This window comes from Prionailurus bengalensis, chromosome E3 (assembly GCF_016509475.1).
Source record: "Prionailurus bengalensis isolate Pbe53 chromosome E3, Fcat_Pben_1.1_paternal_pri, whole genome shotgun sequence".
Lineage (NCBI taxonomy): Eukaryota > Metazoa > Chordata > Mammalia > Carnivora > Felidae > Prionailurus > Prionailurus bengalensis.
Genome location: NC_057357.1, coordinates 21,846,020 through 21,872,670, shown reverse-complemented (window position 1 = coordinate 21,872,670; position 26,651 = coordinate 21,846,020). Strand labels below are relative to the sequence as shown.

The window sequence follows — 26,651 nt, the reverse complement described above, 5'->3', positions numbered from 1 at the left end:
TGATGAGAAATAACTCTTGCTCCCAGGGCACGATAGACCAAGGGAACTGTGTTGGAGCTATTACATGTATCCCATGAAAATATTTGTTTCTTGAATTTTCATCTTATGGGACTCTGACCTCTCTGAGAATATGATGAAAGCTATGGACCCATTCCCCAGGAAAAATACTCATAGGTGCAAATGTTTACTTATAATGCCAGGGGATTTATAGTTTCTCTGAAACCCACTCATGGAACCTAGATTAGGGGATTCTAGGAGAGAGGGAGGGAGAGAGAGATGGAGGGAAAGGGAGAGGGAGAGAGAGGGGGGAAGGGGGAGGGAGGGGGGAGTGGGAGAGAGGGAGGAGGAGAGGGAGAGGGAGAGAGGGAATATACTGGAAGAGAAAGGAGGAAGGCCATCGTGAGGGTGGTGCAAAGAAGTAGGGGGAGTTGAAACAAAATGTTGAGGAGTTTGAACCAAAGATTGAAGATTCCTCTGGTCCCAAATATATCCCTTTCCTTTCTTCTTTCTTTCTTTCTTTCCTTCTTTCTTTCCTTCCTTCTTTCCTTCCTTCCTTCCTTCCTTCCTTCCTTCCTTCCTTCCTTCTCTCTCTTTCTTTCTTTCTTTCTTTCTTTCTTTCTTTCTTTCTTTCTTTCTTTCTCTTTTTTCTTATTTATTTGTAAATTTACATTCAAGTTAGTTAGCATATAGTGCTCTAATGATTTCAGGAGTAGATTCCAGTGACTCATCCCCTATGTATAACACCCAGGGCTCATCCCAACAAGTGTCCTCCCTGATGCCCCTTCCCCATTTAGCCCATCCCCCCCCCCACACCCCCTCCAGCAACCCTGGAGTTTGTTCTCTGTATTTGAGTCTCTTGTGTTTTGTCCCTCTCCTTGTTTTAATATTATTTTTGCTTCCCTTCCCTTATTGTTCATCTGTTTTGTATCTTAAATTCCTCCTGTGAGTGAAGTCATATGATATTTGTCTTTCTCTGACTAGCTAATTTCACTTAGCATAATACCCTTTAGTGCCATTCCACATAGTTGCAAATGGCAAGATCTCATTCAAAGTTTCTCTTTGAACTGTACCTGGAAATTCCTGGGTTATGAGACATGAACATTTTTTAAAGATTTCTGGATGCCATTGCCTTGCTCTCTGGATTCCTGGAATCAGATTTCAACTCCCACCAGTGATGTCTGAGGGCTGTGTCCCCCACATCTTTTCAGTGCTTGTGATTTTCTGACTTTTGCATATGAAACTAATCTGAGGGGTGTAAAGTGTTATGCATATAGATTTGGTGGTAGGGTGTGGGCAACAGCACATTTAAAAAGCCCTTCAGGCAAATTATTGAGTAGCCAGGGTCAAGAGCCACTGATCTATATACTGAAGATACCCATTTTCACTTAGTTGTCCATCAGCAATTTCAGACTTAGTATGTCCAACACTGAAAGCTTGATTTCCCACCTCCTCCCCTCTGCTTACCCATTTCTCCTGGGATCTTACCATCTTGGCAAACAGCATGCATCATTGTTCTTCCAACTGGTCGAGCCACTGATTGCCCCACTTGCTCTGTCCGTTTTTTTTTCCCCCCAGTCCATCAGTCAGTCCTGCCAATTCTCCTTCTAAAATCCTTCCATACCTTTCCCTTTATTGCCACCACCCTAGCCAAAGTCACCACCACGTTCTCTTCCCGGGATATTTACCACAGTGGTCTCCAACCCAGTTTTTTGTCTGTTTGTGTTTCTTTTTTTTGCCTTTGTTTTTACTCCTCTCCAGAGCATTCTCTACAGAATGAGCTTTCAAAAATGTGAGCCAGATCATTTTATCCCCCTTCAATTGTTTCCCGAGTGTGAAACACTTTATCGTGTCTCTTCGGGGTCCTGTGGGGTTTGGCTTCTACTTACCTCTCCAGACTTCTTCCTTTGGTCATTCTTCTGTCTTGCTCACTTTGCTCCAGCTGCTTTGCCCTTCTGGTAATTCTTGGAACACTCCAAACTCAGCCCCTACGTCTGAGACCCTGCCACGTCTTTTCCTTTGATCATCCTTACTTCAGTCTTTTTAGACTCCATACTTATCACGTCTCAGCATGTCACCTTGCCTGAGAGCCACTCTCTGACTGTCCTGGCCTAGAATCAGCCTCCTATATTCTTTATTATAGAACTGTTGTTCCTTTATTTATTATTTAGTTGCTTGAAGACTTTTTGTATTCTCCTTCAACTAGATTATAAACTCCATGAGGGCAGGGACCATGGCTGTGTTGCCAGATTTAGCAAAACAGACAACGCAAAAGACCAGACAGGAATTATGTCAAACTTTATCACTTTGGGGAGAACTGACATCTTTACTATCTCAAGTCTTCGAATTCATGTACATGGCATGTCTCTCTGTGTATTTAGATCTTTGATTTTCTTTCTTTCTTTTTTTTAATGTTTGCTTATTTATTTGGAGAGAGAGAGAAAGAGAGTACCAGCGGTGGGAGGGGCAGAGAAAGAGGAGAGAGAGAATCCCAAGCAGGCCCCACTTGAGCATGGGAGCCTAGGTTCCCTGGGCTCACATCTGTGAGATCGTGACCTGAGCCAAAATCAAGAGCTGGACGCTTAAGCAGCTGAGCCACCTAGGCACCCCTTAGATCTTTGATTTTGTAAGTTTTCAGCTTTATGTAATTTCTGAACATGTTTTTTTATATTTAAATTTATACCTATATCATTTTTTGAGCAATTATAAATGGTGTTATATTTTAAATTTTGGCTTCCATGTGCTCATTGATAGTACATAGAAATACAATTGATTTTTGTATATTTGTCTTGTATTCTGTTAACTGGCTGAATTCATTTATTAGTTCTAGTTGTTTTTTGTGGATTCCTTGGGATTTTCTGTGTAGAACATCATGTCATCTGCAAATAGAGACCATTTTATTTCTTTGTTTTTAATAGTGTTATTTATTTGAGAGAGACAGAGAGAGTGGGGGAGGGACAGAGAGAGAGAGGGGTAGAGAGAGAATCCCAAGCAAGCTCCATGCTGCCAGCACAGAGCCCGATGTGGGGCTCAAACTCACGAAACCACGAGATCATGACTTGAGCTGAAACCAAGAGTCGGTCACTTAACTGACTGAATCGCCAGGTGCCCCTGTTTCTTTTCTGATTAGTATATTCCTAATTTTATTTTCTTACCTTATTGCACTGGCTAGAACTTCCAGCACTATGTTGAACAGCAGTGGTGAACAATAGCCTTGTTCTTGACTAGCTCATTTGTTTAAACACAAACCTGCAATGTTCCATGGAGAGACCAAGCATAGGTGTTAATGTTAATCTCGCAGTCAAACCAGGCCTCACAAGATACCACCTGTGTGATCTTAGAAGAGTAGCTTTTGCCTTCCCCATATTCCCTCATCCCCAAAGTTGAGATATTTGTGCCTTGGCTTTGTTAGAGGGCACACAGGATGCAGAGGTTGGGAGCTAGGTTCCCTGGGCTCGGATCCCAGCACCACCACCACTCCCAGCTGTGTGATCTCAGGCAAGTTTCTTACTCTCTGTGCATCTGTTTCCTCCTCTGTGAAGGGAGGAAAATAAGATTAACCATGTCATAAAGTTGTTGCAAAGACGGACTAAGTTGATAAGTGTAAAGTGCTTAATACCCCGCACCCAGGAAGAGCCAGGGAAGTGTTTGTTCTTGTTGTGAGGTTTGAATGAGGTTTGAACGTGTGTCAAATGCTTGGCGCAGGGCAGATGCTCAGTAAAGCTTTTTCTGACACTAAGTCTCATGCTAACTAAAAATGACTAAACAGCGCTGAAGGGCTTGTAATGAGAAGCAACAACCTCCTTCCTCTTCTCTGGAGGCAACCATTTTTACCTTTTTGAGCTATTTTCTAAATAATGAGCTCCTTTACCTGTTCCTTGATGTATCAACTTTAGATATTATCTGTTTACATCCTGAAATAATGGTTGAGGGTTTAGCTCTCTTATACTCCTATCTCCCATCCTTTTAATATAACGATATCGCTGTTTATAATTCGATCACTAGCCAATACTGTTCACCGAAGAGCCAAAAGGTGTGTTGTGATTATATTTCTTTTCCTGAAAAATTTTCCTATTGCCCTTCTTTTTTTTTTTCTTTCATTTGTACTACTTGCCTTTCTCATACACATCATTTTTTCAAGTGCTCAATCCTATCAGTTACTCTATCAGATTCACTTTTTTTCTCCCCTAGTGACTTCCATGTCTTATATTATTTTCTGTTACTGTCATGACGGTCACAAAAAAATGAGTCTTTTTCCCTTTCACCTCCAGCCTAATATCACCCCCCAGTCCCCACTGGCCGTCGTTACCTGCCTGCGTCTCTCTTTGTTCCTTTCCTTTTCTGTCCATTCTTCTGGTCATCTCACTTCTCTTTCCCGGCCATGTTCCTTCTTGGTCTATCCATGTGGCCTTCTCAACAGTCCACTCATAGTAGTAGTATTATTACTCTGTCAGTCAACTTTTGGCTCATTATAAATCAGCATTTTGAAGTGTTCTCATTTACATAGGGCACCCCAAAGATAACTTGATCCACAGCAAAAAGGGCAATTGTGCTAATGCATATGTGATTGAGGCAGAGCCCTTGCAGGGAGTAGCTAGCTAAGGGCAGCTGATTATAATGAAAGGCTTAAGTAAGGCAGAAATGCTTCAGACATGACAAGAACACAGGCTGAAAGACCTGATGATCTATTTCAGCAGAAAAATATCCATCAAAAGAGAAACCTCTCCTAAAGGAGTGCCCAGCTGAGGTGTGGGTCTTAGAAGAGCTGGATCCATATTTTAGGAGCAACAACCCACTTTGTTGACAGGTCGTAAGTCAAGAAACAAGTTTAATAAAGAATTCATTGAAAAACACTATTTCAACACCAGGCTGTAAAGGTGGCCCCAGAAGAGTAGGACTTAGGGTTTTTGAACATATTACTGGTTGATATCAGATGTTGAACTTAGAAAGGCTACTTCCCTAAGATTTATAGAGCAGTGTCCAAGCATCATGACCTTGGACCTACCCCAGAGGCCCATGCATTATCTAAAGGAATCCATTCGGACCAACTCGGTACCTATCTGGCTTTCGCTGGGCGTTCTCTGCTCGTTAATTCCTGTTGTGTACGAACTCGAATTACCTCTAGACAATGGCTCTCACACTTTCCCCACCTAACTTCCGCATGACTGTTCAAACAACCGGATGGTGTAGAAACCAATTTGACATACATTTCATATATTAAAAATAAAAAATAAAAAAAATAAAACAACCGGATGGTGGTCCCTGGAGCCCATGTTGCTTCATGGATTTAGGCTTCCACTTCACCATCTCTTGGTGTCCTAGTCATTAGTTAGGATTTTACCTCCCTCGTTCATCTTCGACCCGTCCCGTGGCCTGTGCAGCTTGAACGGACACTGCTTCTCCAGCTCCTGTTTTATTAAACCAACTGCTGATGCCGGTTCCTTGTCTGGTGTCTGAGTGGGGTCCACCCCAGGCCTTCTTTCCCCCGACCGATCCCCACTTTCCCTGATACCTAGAAGAGGGCGTCTGGCAAGTCCTCTCATTCAACCTCCCTGCGTGGCATAATAATTTCTCTTCTCTCAGAGGTGTGACCTAAGGGTCATACTCCGAGGCCACGCCCATTATGAAACTACAGTGCGGGGCAAGGGAGGGGGAGACTCTATGTAGAAGCACACCCACCAGCTTCGGAAGTGCTCTTTGTTTCCACCTCACCTCAGTCTCATGAACTGTTGAACTTAGTTGCCTTTTCTCTCCTTCTCAATCATCCTGCCAAATAGTAGCGGAGATGAGATGACCCTGGACAGTGGGGACGGCTGGGTATTGAAATCAGCTTGTTGGGTGCTGTAGCAGAAGCGGGGGGAGTGGAACGGAGAGGTCACAGCCGATGACTTCACCGGGGTGAGTTTTGTCCTCAGTCAGCATTCATCCTCTCTATGCTTTATGCACAGTCTTTTTTGACTCCCCCAGCTCACTGGGGCCGCACACATACCTGCGTCAGCCCTGAAAGGAGCCTTCTGAGGAAACAAGCCCCTGAGGAAGGTTTTCCCTGGCCAGGTTCCCCTGAGACTTCTGCCATCATTGCTGCCACCATCTATTCTTCCTTCTGGTGACAGAATGCGTTATTCTCCCTGGGGAAACACTCCTTTCCCGGCACTAAGCCTGTGTTCCAGGTAGCCTATGACCCAGGTGTGCTTAATCCGGGTTCCAGTCCCTCTGGCTGTCGTGTTCACTTAGGGATGGCACGTGACCCAAGCTCATCCAGTCACTTGTGATCACTCCTCCTGTCGGAAGAGTATCCTCTTTCCATTAAGGTTGTTGGGAGGATAAAACCTAAACCCAAAACTGACGTCAGCCGTCATGCTTTGATGAAGGGTCAACTTGCTTGATAAAGCAGCCCACATACAGGAAAGCAGAGTCAGGCAGAGATGGGGAGAGATGAAACTGAACTGGGTAGCCGTCATTTGAGCCCCTGGATCCAGTCGTGCCTGAAGCTGTATTTGCCACCCCTTGACTTTACAGCCATTTGAGCCAACAGTAGTCCCTCCTTAATTTTTTAAAAATTGACTGAATGCTTTTATTATTGTTATTGTTATTATTATTATTATTATTTTTACATAAGTCAGTTTGACTTTCTGTTAATTGTAACGCAAAGAATTCTGGCTAGTACAACCGGTTATTTTATTGAAACTCCCGTACTCGGAGGAACATGTTTGCCAAGTTTTATGGTGCATTTTCAGATATTTGTTTCCCCAAAGTTCTGTCATGATGTTTTGGGATTTCTCCTCTTTTCTCTATACTCTTTCCCTCAAGGATTCTTTCTATCTCAGCGTTGGAACTATGATTGGTCACCCATGCTCCTCAGCATCAGCAACCTATTCGGGAGTCAGAAACATGCTTCACTCACATTTTCCAAAAGCAGTTGTCTTTTAGGTGGAAGAATTCACGACGTACAAGTGGAAAGATACGGAGGTTTCCCATCTTATAATATCCTCAGCTTGTGAACGGGTGTACATTTTAGCAGGGAAACAACAGAAGGTGCTTCGGCTCCCAGGCCAGCCCACAAGACCAAATTCACCCCGTAGCGTAGGTGAACAATAGTGCTATCCCTGATTATCCCATAGGATCAGTCACCACTGATGGGGTTATATGGGGATAGTTCATTCAACATTCTACCCGGAGAGAGAGTAAAATCTGTTTCCCACCTGTATTCCTACCGTCTCTCACCCCCGACTGCCGGATACCGCGGCAAGGCTTCTACTAAAATTCTGGGACCTACCATTTCAGCGGGGTCCCCTGCAACTACCATTTATATGAAGAGACTCTTTGGTCTAACCCAGATCATCTTCACTGGCGTGCAAAATTCAATACATACAGAATTGAACTCACTCCTTCCTCCCCAAACTGTCACTCATATTCCCTAACATGGTGGGACAGCTACTGGCCCAGTTGCTGAGGACAGAACCCAAGGAGTCATTTAAGTCACACATCCCCTCTTAGTTACTTGCTGTCGTCAACCAGTCGCTGCGTCCTACACGTTCTCACCTCAGATGCTCATTACTCTGTTCCTTTTTCTCCACCCCTCCAGTCACCTTCGTCATTAGGCCTTCGTAAGTTCTCATTGGGGGCTTTCACCTCGGAAATGGTCTTGCTGCTTTTTCTGGGCTCCCTTAGTCTCAGTTGCACGCTTCGGCCCGGGAGAGTGTTCTTCAGTAGGAGTCTGGTCAGATTGTGGCCTGCTGACATCCTCCGTGGCCCCTCACGGGATTTAGGCTTAGGTTCACGGCCTTGTCTTAGGACACAGGACTCCATGTGGTCTGGTTCTTGACAACTTCCCTTTTGCTTTAGCCATTTGGGGAGTGGCCACACTCATTCTTTCCATAAACATTTTTCCAGTGCCAGGGACTGTCCTTTCTTGGCACTGGGAATACAGCGGTGAACAGAAACAAAATCCCTGACCTCATGGAGCTCATTTTTTAAAAAACATTTTATTTATTTTTGAGAGAAAGAGAGCAGGCGTGGGCGGGGTACGGGGAGGGGCAGAGAGAGAGGGAGACCCAGAATCCGAGCTGTCAGCACAGAGCCCGATGCAGGGCTCGAACCCATAGTCTGTGAAATCATGACCTGAGCTTAACCGAGTGAGCTACCCAGGCGCCCGGCATGGGGCTTCATTTTAACTGGGGATGGTGTGTGTCAGAGGCAGTAAGTACGATGGAGAGAAAGCAAGAAAGGAGTAGAGAGTGACAGGTGAGGGCGGCATAATTTTAAAGAGGGCCCTCAAGGAATAGCTCAGTGAGGAGGCGATGCTTGAACCTTGACTTGAAGAAGGTGAGGGAGCAAGCCGTGTGGATGTCTAGTGGAAGATGCTGTAAGTGCAAGGGCCCTGGGGTGATTTCAAGGATCGGTAAGAAGGCTAGCATGGCTGGAACACAACGGGAGAGTGAGAGGGAGTGGGTTCAGGCGGATCACATTGGGTCTCGTAGACCCTTCATTGTAGCTCCTTTGTTATCCTGAGTGAGATGCAAAACCACTGGATTGCCCTGATCCTAAGAGCAATGTGCTCTGAACTTATGTCTTAAAAATGAATGATTTGTTCCCTAGAATGTGTCACAACTCCTCCTCCACCCTGACTGTGATTGACATTGTTCTCCCTGCTGGCAACAGTCCTCCTCACGTCTTCGTTTCTCTGAGTCACCTCTTCATCGGGACCTTCCCTTACCCTGAAGGTCGACGTAGGTGCATCTCTCGGGTCCTCATAGCCCCGCACATTATACGTGTTTACGGATTGAGGAAGTGAATGAGTAAAGGTGCAAATCTGGTGGAAAGTGAAGAGTGCCACGGATGCCAGGGGGAGGCAGAGAAGCAGACGCTCCTCTTAATAACTAACATTTCCCGAGCTCGCTATCTGCCGAGCGTTACGCTAAGTGCGTCCCACGGATCGTGTCGTTTAGTGCTCTTCTGCTATTGATGCTGTTTCGAAACCCATTTCACAAGGAGGAGACTGATCACGGAGAGGTGAAGTGACTTATCTCAGGTCCTATACCCGGCAAGGGATGGAGATGGGACTTGAACCAGGCAGTCAGGGTCCAGTGGGACTTCATACCCGGCTAAGGGGAAGTAATTCATTTTTCCGTGGGCTTGCTTTCTGGAAGATCGCTGAGCCACATAAAAACTACGGAAAGCGGGTCTGGACAACCGAACTGCTACAAAAGTCCAGGACAGGCAGTATATCCAGCTTATTCTGGGTGGCACCTTGTTGCTTCTCTGAGACAGCATCTGCACAAGTCAAGGTAGAAAGAAGTGTTCTCACCAGAGGCAGTGGGAGAACTAGGTGGAGGCTTTAAGAGCAGGGCTTCGTGTCAGGTAGACCTGGAGGTGGCTCCAGCCACCCCCCCCCCCCCAGTTGTCACCTGTGGGACTTGGGGAAGTAACTAAGATACCCTGGACTCAGCTCCCTCATCTGTAGAATGGGAATGTGATTATTTGTACGGATTACATTTGATGAGTCTGATAAAGATCCTCCAGTCCCCAGCTCATGGCTCTTCATGTGTTTTCTCCAGTTCTCCTGTCTCACAGCAAGACGGCCAGCAGACCCAGCCCTAGCAGCCAGCCTGCCCCATCTTTTTTTTTTTTTTTTAATTTTTTTAAATGTTTATTTATTTTGAAGGAGAGAGAGACAGAGTGTGAGTGGGGGAGGGGCAGAGAGCGAGGGAGACAGAGAATCTGAAGCAGGCTCCAGGCTCCGAGCTGTCAGCACAGAGCCCAATGCAGGGTTCGATCCTACAACCCTGGGATCGTGATCCGAGCGGAAATCAAGAGCCAGACGCTCAACCGACTGAGCCACCCAGGTGCCTCTTCTAAACTATCGTTTTAATGGAAAGAAAGGAGTATCTACTGGGGGTTCACGCAGAACGTCACAAAAACGTAGAGAGGTGGCCTTGGGATAACTGAGGCACGGTGACGTTATGTGATGTGCTCCTACTCACACACGGGATTGAGGCAGAGCTAAGCCGGGGTCCTGGAGTTGTCTGACCCTGGGACCAAATCGTTTCCTGCCTGCCCAGTGGCATCAGATAGAGGAGGCTCCTGCTGGACCGATGAGCGAGGCTGCCCCAGGGGCTAACGCTGTCAGACAAGTACTTTGATTAGCTTCTCCAGTGGCCAGTGATACAAACCCACTATCAACTGGCTTACATTAAGAAAAAAATGTCCTAGAAGGGACACTGGGATGTTTGACATAAGAAAAAACAAACAGTTAGAACCTGGGCAGGCTGCAAGCAGGATCTGTCGAGTCATTGAGATGCCACAGAGCTGTCTCTTGTCTCGTTCCCAGGTCACATATTCCCACCTCTATTTGCTGGTCGGTATGTATGCTTCGTACTTTTTCAAGAGACTGGCTCTGTCTGCTTTTACAATCCCGGCGGACCCTGAACTCCCAAGTTACAGGTCTAGCATCCAAACAGCTTCCCATATTCCCTAGCATCTATCCCTAATATCCTCAGCTCCAAAGAGAGAAGAGATCTGTCCCAAGCTGAAGCTGTGTCCACACTGACCCACTGAACTATGCTGCGAACCAGGGCCAAGTAGGCAAGTCAATTTGACTGAAGTCCAAAAGGGAAAAGGTAGTTCTCAGAGAAGAGGGTGGGTCAGGGGCTCTTGGGTCAGTTATGCTAGAAAAAAGTTCTAAGTAAAATAAATGACAATGAACTGATCATGAATACGAACACCTAAAATATTTTTTTAAAAGCGAAATTTTAAAGGATATGAACACCTTTATATGATTTAGCATTTTTCTTTATACAGGTAAGCTGCTCAGAATGAAATTGAATCTAACCCCAATTGTACCACTAGGACTCAAAAGAAGGATACGTTTCTAAACCTGAAATTCTACAAGATTGCAATCAGCTCCTGTGGTTTGAACTTCAGAGAGTCTACAAAGTCAATAGTCTTTACAGGGGACTGTCGTCCTAGTTCCCGAAAAGCCTCTGATGCCTCCTTTCATTTCTTTCACTTCTAAATTTTCTATTTTTTTTTGTTTTTTTACTGTTTATTTATTTTTGAGACAGAGAGAGAGAGAGAGAGAGGGAGACACAGAGCGCAAGTTGGGGAGGGCAGAGAGAGAGGGAGACACGGAATCTGAAGCAGGCTCCAGGCTCTGAGCTGTCAGCACAGAGCCCGTCCCAGGGCTCAAACTCACGAACTGCAAGATCAGACCTGCTTCCTAATTTTCTAATTACCATTAGTACCCATAGCCTCCTGCCTTCTCTGAGACTTCTTTCCAAGAAGAAGTGATTCCTCACTAATCAAGTTTTCTTTTTCAGCAGATCGGCATAAGCCGGAAAAGGAAGAGAGGCATGTTTCCGTAATCTCGATGCCTTTCTTCCTAAAACTCCACTGCCTCTACTCAACACCAAGTATTTATTTATTATTTATTATTTTATTTATTTTTATTTATTATTGAGCACCTGTGAGGTGCCACGACTTGCAACGGAGGCAGGTTCTAGTGGCTGCTGTTTTATTATCTTGCTGCCCTGATAACAGATCTTCTTAAAGGACAGAGTCGCATTTTCTCAGGCTTTCTAAAGAACATATTAAAAATTAGCTGGGGCGCCTGGGTGGTTCAGTCAGTTAAGCGTCTGACTCTTGGTTTTCGGCTCAGGTCATGATCTCGTGGTTTCATGAGTTTGAGCCCTGAGTGGGGCTCTGCAGCACAGAACCTGCTTGGGATTCTTTCTCTCTCTGTCTCTCTCTCTCTGTTCCCCGTCGGCCCCCTCACCTGCACTGTTTCTGTCTCTCTCAAAATAAATAAATACAGTTAAAAAATATTTAAGCTAGGTTATACATGGATATCTCCAAATATGGATCTGGAAAATTCAAAATGAGTTGAAGATTTAATACAGGTTGCTTCCCCTCCACCCCCTTTTAAAGCATATACCAGAATTTCTTCAGCTTACACGTTTTCAGTACTCTTGGACTGACGACATGGTTTATACAGCAGGTTATGAGTCCGAAAGTATGTTGTTCCCTCTCATAAGCTAACTTGTAATTGAACCTTAGCTGAAGTGTGTACCAAACTAACACTTCCTGTTAAGGATGTTGGAAAGTAGTAACGCATTCTTTGATTGAGCCAGCTGAGACGGTTTTGGGGGGAGAGACGGCTGGGGTCTGAGATGCGCCCGCTTCCTGTTTGTGTGTTTGATCCTGGAGCAAAGGCCAGCCTTCAGGACAGCTGCTGGAGCACCCCAATCCACGTTTGTTCACGAGTTTCTTTTGGTCAGGAGACGAACACCATGAACTCTCCCAGTCTCCTTGCTGAGAGGGGAAGGATGCTGCGAAACCTGGCTTGTTGCCAAACCTCCTGCAAATGTCTATTTACCGTGCTTTGCAGAGAGATGTCGATGATTGAATAATGATGCTTGAGTTCTTGACTGCAGCCTGTGGGGGATGCCTCTCTCGTTTGCCACCTGAAAAGCTGCAATTACCAAAATTGCTTGTAATGCCTCTCTTTTAGGAGTTCCTATTAGGAACCCCTTCAGGAAAATTCGTGCATGCATTCATTCATTTCTGTCTCCTCATGGCCCGTTTGAGCAGACCCGTTCTACCGAAGCGCAACGACCCCGCCTACCAGAAAAGACAACTCATAAATTTGGATGGCTAAGACGAGCTGATCACCTGGGATGAACCCAGTGGCATGCTGGGAGGTGTTTGGCAGACAGCCTGCTGAAAAAAGTTGAAAGCTCTGATTTGTAGTGTTTGCCGATGTCCCTGGTGTAAATACGGTCTCCGTGGCTGAGTTCGAGCCACCAGTGTGATGCCATTTGAAGGCGGATCTGGTGGGAGGTTGTGTGCCATGGCCCCCGTGGGTCCTATGGGCTGGCTGTGTGTGCGCTACACCCAGATGTTCACACCCCTGCTGCTGATCTTCTTTTCCCCCTCCCCCCTCCCCTCCCCCTCCTTCTTTTCTGACCTCTTAACCCCAGCATTTGCTTTCTTCTCCCTTCCTTGTTCCTGGTTTGAACTCTTAACCTGTTCTGCAGCCCTGACTCAGTTCTCACCTCTGGCTCCTTTGGATTTCTTGTGTGTGATGTGTTCTCTTTCCAGCCCGTGGGGCTCTCCCTCCTCCTGCCCGGCTGCTGCTCCGGCACTTGCCATTTCAGGACTCGTGGACAGAAACTCCTTCCCAAAGGCTCCACTCTGGGAAGCCAAGTCCCTGCTCTCATTCACAAGGCAGACAGGCTGCGGCTCCCGCAACACAAGCTGGGGGTGGTGGCGAGGGCAACATTCACAACGGACAGCACGGCCATTATCAAGCGAGGGGACTGCGTCAAGGGCACGCCCAAATTCGGATCTCCACCCTGCCGCTTCTTCTTGTATTATCCTGGGCATGGTACTCATCTTGCTGTTTCTGGCTTCTCATCTTTAGCACAGAGGGCCTCATTGGGCTAGTCCTTGATGGAACAGATTTATATTTATAAAGTGCTTACAATAGCGCCAATCACCCAGTATGTGTCGTGCAAATGGTTGTTAAATAAATGAGACCCATTCCACAAATATTTACTGGGTACCTAGTTTGGGCCAAGTGCATGTAGGAGGGATTGTGGGCACTTTGGAGACCGAAACGGTTTCTTCTCTTCGCTGTTCCCAGTGTAGCTCAGGGAGGGGACGTAACGTGTATACACAAATTGCCTTGATGGAAAGAAGAGAGGAAAATAACAATTATTGAGAATTATGTGGTAGATACTGTGATAGGGACTTAATGTCCATTATTTTACTTAATATAATTTGGTTATTATGTAAGAGATATCATCTTTATAACATTTACATTAAAAAATTATTAGAAAGACCATGGGGCCCCTGGGTGGCTCAGTCGGTTAAGCGTCTGACTTCGGCCAGGTCACGATCTCGCGGTCCGTGAGTTCGAGCCCCGCGTCAGGCTCTGGGCTGATGGCTCAGAGCCTGGAGCCTGTTTCCGATTCTGTGTCTCCCTCTCTCTCTGCCCCTCCCCCGTTCATGCTCTCTCTCTGTCCCAAAAGTAAAAATAAAACATTGAAAAAAAAAATTAAAAAAAAAAATTATTAGAAAGACCATGGGGCCCCTGGGTGGCTCAGTCGGTTAAGTGCCCACTTCAGCTCAGGTCACGATCTCACAGTTCGTGGGTTCGAGTCCCCCCCCCCCACCCCGGTCAGGCTCTGTGCTGACAGCTCAGAGCCTGGAGCCTGCTTCAGATTCTGGGTCTCCCTCTCTCTCTACTCCTCCCCTGCTCACGCTCTGTCTCTCTCTGTCTCTCAAAAATGAGTAAATGTTAAAATATTTTTAAAAATTATTAGAAAGACCAAACATTTAAAATCATCTGCCTGCATCTTTTTCATGGATTATCAACAGTTCCTTTTGATTATACAGTTTTGTTTTTTTTTTTTCCTGATGGGGCATTCATGTTTTTAAATGAATTTTTCCTTTTATTATGGATATTTCAAACATACACAAGATAGACGCAATGATACAACGAACTCCTAGGTACCTGTCATCCAACCTCAATCATTATCAACCGACGGATGATAATTGTTTTGATTTGTTCATCTCCCTGCTCACTTCCCCCATCTAAGTTATGAAAAAGGAAGATTCCAGACATCCTGTCGTTCCATCGGCACCGTTCTCATTTTACAGGTGAGCAAAGGGAAGCTTAGAGACTTCAGACGATTTGGTGAAGGTCACACAGCTAATAAGTGGCAAAGCCGGGACCCAAACCTTGCTCTGTTTTACTCCAAAGCTTTTAACTGGAATGCTAAAATTTAAGAGAGGCTACAAGAGCTCAAGGGAGGGAAGAAAATGGGAGTTTAGAAGGGAATCCGAGACGGCTTTGCAAAGAAATGGCACTTTAGGCCATAAAGCGGAGGTAGAGACTTTTCAGAGAAATGAAGAGCTTGCATTAAGGCACAGAGGAAAGCGATTGTGCGTTGAGCAGTGGGTTTGAAGAGTATTATTATTTAATGCGTGGCAAACAGGTTAACTCGATCAGAATCCTTCAAGGGGAGGGCCTTGTTTAAAATGCTGATTGCTGGGACCCCACCTTGAGGGAGGGACTGACTGTGGTTTGGGGCGTCCAGATCTATTTTTAAGAAGCTTCCCTGGAGTGTCTGATGTGCTCTGCAGTTTGAGGACCACATGGCCGCATTAGGCGCATTAGGCAGGACCAGCAGGACTCTGGAGATAATCACTCAGCAATTTGGCTTTTGTTTTCCACTGTCTGTTCAAATCCATTCCATATAGCCCTGAGGGAAATCCCAGAGAAGCCCCACGAAGTTCCAGGTCATTGTTAATCAGGTCTCCACTCATCTCAAGCCGAAGAAGAGTTTTATTTCAGCAAATACATCCCATGCAATACTTCAAATTCAGCCGAAAGATTTTTGCAAGGAGAGTGAAAGCCTAGGCCATGCTCGGGCTGGCAGTCTACGTTGGGGAAGCAGAAAGCAGGGATCTTTTTCTCCCCCTGGTTCAGACTTCTCCCCTTGTCCCACTCATCAGATTGCTTCCAAATTTTCCAGAGCGGCAGTGGAAGGAGGGACAGTGTCAGGTATAGAAAAAAATGCTTTCTTTTACTTTAGCACTGCTCTCTGGAGAATCAACTATTTTGGTTTTGCAGATTCCTAAATTGGTCTTCGTATGTGTTTGTCCTGTTATTCAGCTTTGATGCCGAGTTTTTAATTTTAGCAAGCCATTATTTAAATTTCCAAGAGTTCTGCTTATTTTTATGGTTGGCAGCCTAATTTTGATTTAAGAATGTGACATCGACTTAAATAGCTCTTAGTACATTCATTAACTATACTCACGTCCGAGTTCTCTTTGGATTCCCGTGTTAACTTTACTTCATTTGGTGTTAGTTTCTCTTTTACTCAGCCTCCTACCTCTCTTTCATGCTGTTTGCCTCAACTGTTTGGTTGTCTGGATTGATCGGTGTGGGTCTTCCAGTGCAACTGAAAATCACTGGCTCAGGCAGTGAAAGTGGATTATGATCACAGGGGATTTGTCGTGGGAATACATAAGGACAACTGAGTTTTCCTGAAAGAATGCAGAAGATGCTTGCATTCTGGGCAAGGGGACTCCTTATCTATTGGGCCATCTGGAAGCGCCTGGAGGCACTGATTTGCTTCTCGCTCAAGCCCTAATCCTTCCTCATGGGATCCACCTGTGGCAGACCCCCTACTGCATAAAGAGGAATGTTCTTTTACCCGGAGAATCAATAACGCAAGGATGATTCAATATTAGGTTATCTAAATTACCATGTTAATAAATCAAGGGAGAAAAACCATACAATTTAGACAAATGCAAAAACACATTTAGTAAATTTCAAAGTCCAATGCTGATATTAAACATTTGGTTACATTACAAAAATGGACATGTACCCAACACGACAAAATATGTAAAATTCACGCACCTTTGTACACATAGCAAAAAAAGTCGTTTTTCTTCACAGTAAAACATGAAAGGGAAGGGAAAAAAAATGACACCTACAGTCACCACTATTAATATCTTTTTAGTATATAGGTAATAAATGTTATATATAAAATTTAAAAATAACAGAAACATACAGTGGAAATTGAAAGTCCCTCCTCCCATCATATCATGCTCAGGGAATAACCGATATGAGTATTTTGATGACTTTTCCCCAAATTTTACTTTCTTTAGCAAATACTAAGACTCATAATGTTTTTCAGATGGATTACAAAATAGGATCAAAGAAGCAGCCAACGCACTTAGACAGGAGTGTAGAGTAGCATGATAGTTTCAATTCAGGACACGAAGCTGTTGTTGTTTTTAAATTCAAATCTATTTTTTTTTTGAAGTTTTTGTTTTAATTCCAGTTAGTTAACATACAGTATGACCTTCGTCTCAGGTGTACTGTTTAGAGATTCAACACGGTCATACACTGGGTGTTCATCACAGCAGGTGCACTCCTTAATCCCTAGCATTGGTTTCACCCATCTCCCCACCCACCTCCCTTCTCAGAACCGTCAGTTTGTTCTCTATAGTTAACATTCTGTTTCTTTCTCTCTCTCTCTCTCTCTCTCACTCTCTCTCTTACCACCCCCCCCCCCGCCAACGTTGTTATTTACAGATGTTTCAATTATTTATTGATGTGTAACAAACCACACCAAGACTCTGTGGCTTAAGATAACAACCCTTTTATTTGCTCAAGATTCTGCCAGTTGGAATGGTTCTTTCTCCTCTCTCTTTCCATGTGGTCCCTCCAGCAGGGGAACCAGACTTCTTACAGAGTAGATCCAGACTCACAAAAGCACAACAGTGGAACCTTCTAGGCCTCCTTAATTCTTGGCACAGTGGAGTGCCATCTCCACTGCAGTCCATTGATTAAAAGGAAGTCACAGGCCCAGTGCAGAATCAATGGCAAGGGACTACACAAGGATGTGAATACCAAGAGGCGTGGTTTGTCGGGACCACAGTTTAACAGACTGCCACCGCAGATGATACACTTTTGGTTATAGACAACCCAAAAGAATCAACTGGAAGGTAATTAGTAAGAATAGGAGAGCTCAGTGAAATGACCGGCAACAGAGCAGTTAACAACAATTATACACCTCGGGGGGCCCCCGAGTGGCTCAGTCAGTTGGGCGTCCGATTTCAGCTCAGGTCATGATCTCACGGTCCATGAGTTTGAGCCCCGTGTCGGGCTCTGTGCTGACAGCTCAGAGCCTGGAGCCTGACTCCGATTCTGTGTCTCCCTCTCTCTCTGCCCCTCCCCCACTCACACTCTGTCTCACTCTCTCTCTCGAAAATAAATACACATTTAAAAAAATTTTTTAAAAAGCAATTATATACCTAAGCAATGTTGCAAAGTTTAATAAAATCAGAGATAGTATTTACCATGAAAAGTTTACCATAGTTATTTTTCATGAACATTTATTTAGCCACTACCACATAATGAGTATTATGCCAGGCTCTGGCGATATAGAGGGACACAGAATAGACACAGATTTAACCCTCATGAAACTTACAGTCTAGAGAATTGGACATACATTAAACAAAGTCGCAGAGGTAGGAGAGAACTGGTGCATTAGTTAGCTATTGCTGTGATGAATGCTGTGTAACAAATAGCTCCCAGGTCTTAGTGGCCTAAAAAAATAAATACCTATTGTTCTGCTCAAGAGTGTCTATCGCTGGTGAATGCTAGTTTTGCATACAGGGTGGGCTCAGGTCTGTTCCACTCATGTCTCCATGTGAGACCAGCAGCTAATTAGAGTGCTCTCCTGTCAGATGACAGAAATCCAAGCCAAACTGTGCCTGCCCATTTAAAGCCTCTGTTTGCACTGTTTACTTACATTGTGTTGGCTAAAGCAAATCACATGGCCGATTCCAATAGCAATGAGACTAAGATGTCTAATTCTATTACAGGGAGGAAGTGAAGAAATAGACATGATGACCTAATCAACCACCATCAGTAATTTCAAAAACCGAGGTGAGTCCACTGGGGCTTGGGTGTCATGAATGAGGACAGTGGTGGGATATTTAAGGTTGAAGTGATTGATGGTACAGGCCAGATCGTTTACAGCCTTGTTGGCCTTGCTAAGGACGTTGAATTGCATCTAAGTGCAATGCAAGGCCACTGGGGCTTTCAAGCATGAGAGTGATTTGGTCAATTTACCTTTTAAAAAAATGCTGCTGTGTAAAGAATGGAAGAAGAAGAGAGAACATAAAATAGTTATCGCGTTATTGTAATGAGTTAAGATGGTGGCTTGGTGTGGACAAGGAGACTGATAGTGTAGATGAGGAGAGGTCAAGGCGTTGAGTTATGGTATCCTTAGATTTGGTCAGGAGTTGGACGTGAGGTCGAAGGAGAACTCAGGAATGACTCAGGTGCTGGACAATGGCACCAGGTGAATACAGGTGCCCCAATTGCACCGGGGAGGATCTGGCAAAGGAACAGAATGTGACGAGGTAGATAAAAAGTTCAGTTTTGGAGATACTGAATTCCATATTCTTGTGAGACAATAGCCATAAATATCTAGGGATAAACTTAACAAGCATTGTGAAGGATCTATATGAATAAAACTATAAACCTCTATTGAGGGCCATAAAAGAAGATTTGAATCAATGGAGTGTCAAACCTTGCACTTGAATAGGAAGACTCAAAATTGTAGAGATGTCAATTTTCACTAGATAAATCTATAAATTCAATGCAATTTCAATCAAAATTTCAATAGCATTTTTTTTTTCTTCAGAACTGGTAGTGATTACCAGGGACATTCTCTAGAAGAAGAGTAATGAGAAGTAACCTTCTCCATTATATATTAAAATACATTATCAAACAACAAAATTTATAACAGCAGAACATAGACCGAGGGGGTGCACTGATAGCTCAATGGCATGGAATAAAGTGTGGAAATACGGATCCAGGAACGGATGAAGATTTAGTATGTTACCAGGATAGCATATCCAGGTGGTGGGAGAAGAGACTCTTCAGTAAGTGGCTTAAAGGCAACTGGATAGCTGTTTGGACAGAAAAAGAGACAAGGCAGCATCCATGAAGCTCTACTTTTCTCTTTTTCTCTGCTGTGTACTATTCTATTTCAGTATAGCATGGGTTAGTAAGTTATATTCCTATCGATGTGCTTTTAGGCTCTTCCTTTTTGTTATAAACAATAACGTGAAGAGATAACTCTTATATAGCATCTTGGGACAAATGTGTGAATTGTTCTCTAGTGCAGATGCAGAGATGTGAAATTGCTGGTTCAGAATTGCACGTACTTTTTTTTTTTTTTAAATGTATGTTCTCGGGTTGGAGCCCCCAACCCGGGGCTTGAACTCAAGACCCTGAGATCAAGACCTGAGCTGAGATCAAGAGTTGGACGCTTAACCAACTGAGTCACCCAGGCACGCCTACTCCCCCCCAACTCCTTACTATTATTAAGATTTAAGCTTAATTTTTTTAATGTTTATTTATTTTTGAGAGAGAGAAAGAGTGCAAGCGGGGAGGGGGACAGAGAGAGAGGGAGACACAGAATCCAAAGCAGGCTCCAGGCTCTGAGCTGTCAGCGCAGAGCCCGACGCGGGGCTCGAACTCACAGACCGTGAGATCGTGACCTGAGGCGAAGTTGGACACTTAACCGACTGAGCCACCCAGGTGCTCTGTTATTATTATTTTTTATTAAGGACTGCTTCATTTCCATTTTGAAATCCCAGACGAACTCCAGCAACAGGGGACAAGAAAACAGGCATGAAATAAGCTCAAATAAAATGGATGGATCAAGTTAATAAAAATAAAAGCAGAAATAAATGAAACAAACAAACAAGGAACAATAGTTGAGATGATCAATAAAAGCCAAAGCCGGAGGTTCTGAAAGAATGATACGCACGTACCAACTTCCTGCACGTATGATGAAGGCAAAGAGAGAAGACACAACGTGATATGATGCAGGACGAGAGGGCACGGACACAGAGGAGATTCTTAGAATTAGGAGACTTCTTCGTGCAGCATCCTAGCTGAAGTCAGAGGGTGAGGTAAGAACCGCAAATAAGGAAAGTTGCCGGAGAAATTCTTTTGTCAGCTGGGCTGATGTTGGAGGTAGATACGCTCTTGCAAAAATCTAACGATTTTTCTTCGGCTTTGAATCCCATCGTTATTTTTTTGGTTCATGGCCGACTTATATGAAAAATGTCTTTAAACTATTGAATTACCCTCAGAGCGAGATGCTCAAAGGTAGAAACGGACTGACTGCGTGGATAGCAGTCACGTCTTGCTCGTGTGAGGCATAACTTCTTTAACTGGAATAGCAAGAGGAATTATCCACGTGGTTTAAATTGTTAGGCTCCCTTTTCCCTTCTTTTCTTTAAAAAGATTTTTTAAAAAATGTAATAGAGCATACATAGCAAATTCACATAATAAATGTATGAATGATATGATCCAGCTATATAACTTCATACCCATCCATTTGAAAACCTAGATAAAATGGACACAAATGTCAAGGAAATTATAAGTTACCAAAAATTGGTCCAAGAAAGCCAACAGAAAACACTTACAAAAAATAGAAATGGTGGTTAAAGGCCCATCTACCAATGTGCCCCTCCCTCCCTATCACCCAATACTCAAGCCTTTTGTAGTTATAAGTCAAGTTCTGCCAAATCTCGGAGGGGAGCTCGCTCACATCTTATATTTCAGAGCTTAGAAAAACACAGGGACCCACCAATATTATTTTGTAAGGCTAGTTTATTTCTGATTTCAAGACAAGAAACTACAATTACAGGCTAATCTCACTTATGAATGTAGAGGCCAGAACTCTAAATAATACCAGATAATTGAATCTAGTCGTGTATTAAAAGAATAATAGATCTTGATCAAGTAGGATTTATCTGAGAAATTCAAGTTGGGGAATCAATGGAGATATCAATGTACCTTACTGTATTTAGGGATTAAAGGGGGGAAACCATTCCATGGGTACTGGGGAGACGGTTGCTAAAATGCAACATCCTTTCTAGATAGAAATAGAAATAGTCATAAAGGGTATCTACCATAAATATACAGCAAATATTTTTTTATTGAAGTGTAAATGACACGCAATGTTACATTAGTACAACATTGTGACTTGACAACTGTTTACATTATGCTATGGGGCTACCGTCTGTTCCCATGCAATGCTGTTACAATACCATCGACTATATTCCCTGAGCTAAAATACAGCAAATGTTACACTTAATGGTGAATCTTTAGAAACATTGTCATTAAAGTAAGAAGCAACACACGGACGCCTGCTTTAACTACCAATGATTACAATGCTACTGAGGGCCTACCCAAGGCAACAGGATGAAATAAATGTGAGGAGATAAATACTGGACAGGAATATAGAATTTACAGAATGGCATTAACTGAAACATGAGCACAAAGTTCTCTCTGCTCTCTTTGCTGTCAGTGACACTTAAAAAACAAACACACAAACCCAAACCACATAAGGAGCATAATATATTTCCTCTTCTGTAACTCGATTATATACATGGAATATCTCTGTATGGGCACACATACCTTAGGTGAGTTAATGCAGTTTGTTTAAGTAGGTCCCTACTGATGAATGTTGATTTCTTCCAATTTGCAAGGTGGGGGGGGGGGTGGTGGAGGAATATTGTAAACACTTCTTTGCCTTTAAGTCACTGTATTTGAGGGTTAGATGTCTAGATCTTGAATTGCTAGATTAAAAACAGCCCAGATGTCTTTCAGCAAGTGAATGGGTAAGCAGATTCTTGTTTGTTTTGCAGTCCAAGCCATGGAATACACCCCAGTGATAAAAAGGAACAGGATACAGGGGCGCCTGGGTGGCTCAGTTGGTTAAGGGTCCGCCTCGGCTCTGGTCATGATCCTTGCAGTTCAGGAGTTTGAGCCCCGCGCTGACAGCGCGGAGCCTGGAGCCTGCTTCAGATTCTGCGTTTCCCTATCTCTCTGCCCCTCCCCTGCTCACACTCCGTCTCTCTCTCTCCCTCAGAATAAATAAGCATTAAACAATTTTTTAATTAGAAAAATTTAAAAATTAAAAAAAATGAATAGACTACACAACTGGGAAGAAACTAAGGAATTATGTTGGGTGAAAAAAGCCAATCCCAAAAGGTTACATGCTATGTAATTCCCTTTATATATAACATTTGTAAGTGACACGATTTAGAAATGGAAGACAGCTCAGTGATCGCCAGGGGATGGGGTGGGATAGGATGTGGAGAGTCATGGGGGGAGGTAGGGCGGGTCAAAAAAGGCAACAGAGATGATCCTTGTCGTGATGGAACTGTGCAGTGTATCTTCATTGTCGTGGTGAATCCTAATGGGGATAGGTGAGTCCAAATGTGAAATTGTATAGCACTAAACACACACACACACACACACACACACACACGTACAAGTAAGAAGGGAAATCTCAACCTCAATGCCGATATCCCGACTGTGATACTGGACTCTAGTTTTGCAAAATATTCTCACTGGGGATACTGGGGTAAAGAGTACACGGGATCTCTTTGTGTTCTTTTGTGTGAATCTACAATTACCTTTAAATATATATTAAAAAACTTTAAAAACACCTCGAGTTAAAAAAGGGTATACATAATGTTCAATTTTTATTTTTGGCAAGTTGCCCTCCGGAAATGTGCTTCGCTGTGTACTCTTAATGCCGATAGGGCATATGGGAGAGTCTATGTTCCTCCAAATTTAAGCAACAAAGAGGTACTACTTTTGGCATGTCAAACTGGAAGGAATTAAGAGTGATATGTATCCCGCTGTTGGCCAGAGTGTGGAAATAGTTACTCTTCAATGTCATTAGTGTGTGCTGTATGTTGGGGTCCCCAGGAAGCAGATTCTGAGGCAGAGTCATGGGTAAGGGCTTTTTTAGAGCACGTTAATGGGACCCACCAGGAGGACAGGTGGAAAGCAGAATTGGGCACCGGGAGAAATTGAGCTAAGACGCAGTCTCAGCTGGGGCACCTGGGTGGCTCAATCGCTTAAGCATCCGACGTCGGCTCAGGTATTGATCTCACGGTCCGTGAGTTCGAGCCCTGCGTCTGGCTCCGTGCTGACAGCTCAGAGCCTGGAACTTGCTTTGGATTCTGTCTCCCTCTCTCTCCGCCCCTCCTCCACTTTTATTCTTTCTCTCTTTCAAAAAACAAATTAACATTAAAAAAAATTTTTTAAAAAGAGACCTCAGCTGACCCTACAGATAGTCTTGATGCGTGGATGACCCTTCCGAGGTGTGTGGGTCAGTTATTGGATGCACCCATTGTGCCAAGACTAGGGTGGCTTATGACAGATACTGACTGATGTCAAGCGGCTGAGCATTTTGTCCCCTAAAGTGTACAGTGCTTTGTCCCTGGTGGATGCTCTGTAATGGATAGGAATATACCAGCCTCTGTGTACTTCCAATATGCACCTACCTTTTCTCTGATGTATCCATCACTCTCCATTTAGGCCAGGCCAGTCTCTCTGCTCATTGGGTTTACATATATTTACACCTCAGTTCCCTTCTCTTTCCTCCCAAAACAGATGGCCAGCTGCACCGGTTTGTATTTTTTTGCTGTGCAGACATTGAAATTTTTTTATGAGGTCAATTTATTTATCTGTATTTAATCTTTTCTTTTATGGCCTCTGGATTTTGTGCCACAGTTGGAAAGGTTTCCCATTCTGAATTTATTTTAAAATCCATCTTTGTTTCAAGTAATTTTTTTTTTACTTAAAATTTTTTTGTCCTTTTGAGATTTGTTAGGATATAAAAGATGAACGGAGGATCTAGAAGTATTCACTCAAAAGGCTAGCCAGCGGTCTCAACACCATTTACTTACTAATTTATAACTTAACCACCAAACTGAAATGTTACCTCATCATATACTGAATTCTCTGATGAAGCTGATGAATAATTTCTTAAATCTTCTTAATACTAAGCTGTCTTTGCATTTCTGAAATGAATCCTAATGCTCCTGATTTATTACTCTTTTATGTTTTGTTGAATCCTGTTCACTAATATTTTATCTAGGAATTTTGCATCTATTTTCAACCATGAAAATGGCCACTCCTTTTTATTTGACTGTGCTGTAGTCTGACTGTTTTGTATAGCAAAAAAGGATTTGGAACTCTTGATTCCAGGCTTAGCCCCCAGGATAAGCTGAAAGTACACCTGTTTACAGTGTGTGTGTGTGTTTCCTAGAAGGAAACTCTCCCAAGTGGTCACTGAGGATTGAGAAGTGGGCTAACACACCCAGTTAACCAATGTCCCCAAGAAGAGAAGGGAGTCCTTACATCGGGAGGGCAAACACTATGTTAGGCATCTACTGCTGCATAACAAACTAGTACAAACTTAGCAGCTTAACACACATACACGTTTCTCACCGGTTCTGTGGGTCAAGAGTCTGGGCATAGCTCAGCTGGTCTTCTGTCTGGGGTCTCACAAGGCTGCAATCAAGTCATCAGCCACAGCTTGCTTCTCATTAGAGGCTGGACTGTGGAAGGTTCTGTTCCCAGGTCCCTGAGGTTGTTGCCAGAATTCATTTCCTTGTGGCGGTGGGATTTATGACAGCTTGTTTCTTCAAACCCAGTAATGGAGAGAGAGAAGAAAGACCCCGAGTCTGCCAGCATGAAAGTGTCTTAACATTATGTGACATCATCAGGGGAGCCATCACCTTGTCATATCCTATTGGGTGGAAGTCAGTCACCACACCCAGTGGGATAGGGTAATGAAAAGACCTGAATGCCAAGAGGCAGGGACCATGGGAACCACCTTGAAGTCTACCATGCCACCACGTGTCACTGCCCTACCTCTAACCTGCAAAATCACCCGAGGGAGAGCTTTTATGATCAAAACCTGAATTTGCCGCCAGGTAACTAGAGATCTTACCTGAGCTGAAGAAATTTAGTCTACCTGCCAAATATTTTCCTTCAAAACCCTCGTCTGCAAAATACAAGGGGAAAAAAAACCCACCAGACACGTGAGAAAAACCAACATCACAAGAGAGGTATGGAACCCACCAAACAGTGAAACTAACTTCTGAGAAAGGATTAAAGAGGGAAGGAAGAAAAGATTGGCCTTAGTATGAGTTCCTCAGAGAGATTCAGGAGTCTCTCAGAACCGTAGAAAGCCACTAAGAAAAAAATGGGAAATCAGAGGCCCTGAAATTTTAAAGTAGGATTGTAAAACAAAACTCGAGTCAATAAGAGGGCTGAAGACTGAATTAGAAAACCGGAAGTAAGGGACTCTTGCAGAACATGGAATAAAGGATCCAGAAGTGCAAAGCATAAGAGACAGATTAAAAGGGAAGATGGCCCTTATAGTTACACAGTGTATTGACTAGCTGTTCTAAAAGGGGATAGAGAATGAAAGGGGGAGCAGATAACAGAAGCGGTAGAAGAACATCTCCTAGAGCTGAAGACAGATGTACAGAGTGCTGAGCAGGGTCACTAATAAACAATAAAAACCCACTAGGACACATTAGGTGAACTTTAGTACCCCAAAGATAAAGAGAACATTCTTGAAACTTCCAGAAGGGAAGAAACGAGATTTCCAAGAGAGAAAAGAGAATTAGATTAGCATCAGACTTCTCGGATCCTCAGAGAAAATAGAATTCGAAATTCTGAGAAACTCGTGTTGAACCTGAAATCCTGTATTCAAACTATCAGTCGGGTATGGGGAGAGTAAAGACATTTGTCCTCTCTACAGATATTTAGGAGTTTTATCATTGAGAGTCCTTCTCTGAAAGCGTTATTTCAGAATGTACTTCAGCAAAAATGAAAATGGAAATTCAAAGAGAAGGGAAGATCTGGGACCTGAAAAAGGCACAGTGATAACACAACAAACATTTAAGGGTACAAATTTTGATGGGTAATGCAAACAGGGCAACAATTTAGAGTAAAAACCCAGATGCTTTCCACACGGGGAGTGGGATTGGAGAGCTGGGGGGACAAATGAAAGCTAAGGGTGTCATCAGAAGGAGGGTATAAACATTGATTAACTATCCCTGTGGAGAGAAAAATAAAGTTTACATTTGTATCTAAGTATTCTCTCTATATTTGGAGATATATAGATATAGGCACTCTACAAGTAGAAAAGTTGAACAAAGAAAACTTCATCAATCCCACAAAAGTTAGAGGGAAAGGGAGAAAAATTAAGACAGACAACAGTAGAAAACAT

General features: G+C 43.6%; 1 long non-coding RNA gene across 2 annotated transcripts in view; it reads left to right on the top strand.

Annotated features, from left to right (window-relative positions):
• Positions 1-21,746, top strand: part of LOC122471533 — a 45,190-nt gene extending 23,444 nt beyond the window's left edge. For both annotated transcript variants that reach the window (XR_006294204.1, XR_006294203.1), the window contains exons 2-3: positions 18,403-18,466; positions 20,191-21,746. This is a non-coding gene — a long non-coding RNA (uncharacterized LOC122471533). The remainder of the gene's footprint in view (positions 1-18,402; positions 18,467-20,190) is intronic.
• The last annotated feature ends 4,905 nt before the right edge of the window (positions 21,747-26,651 follow it).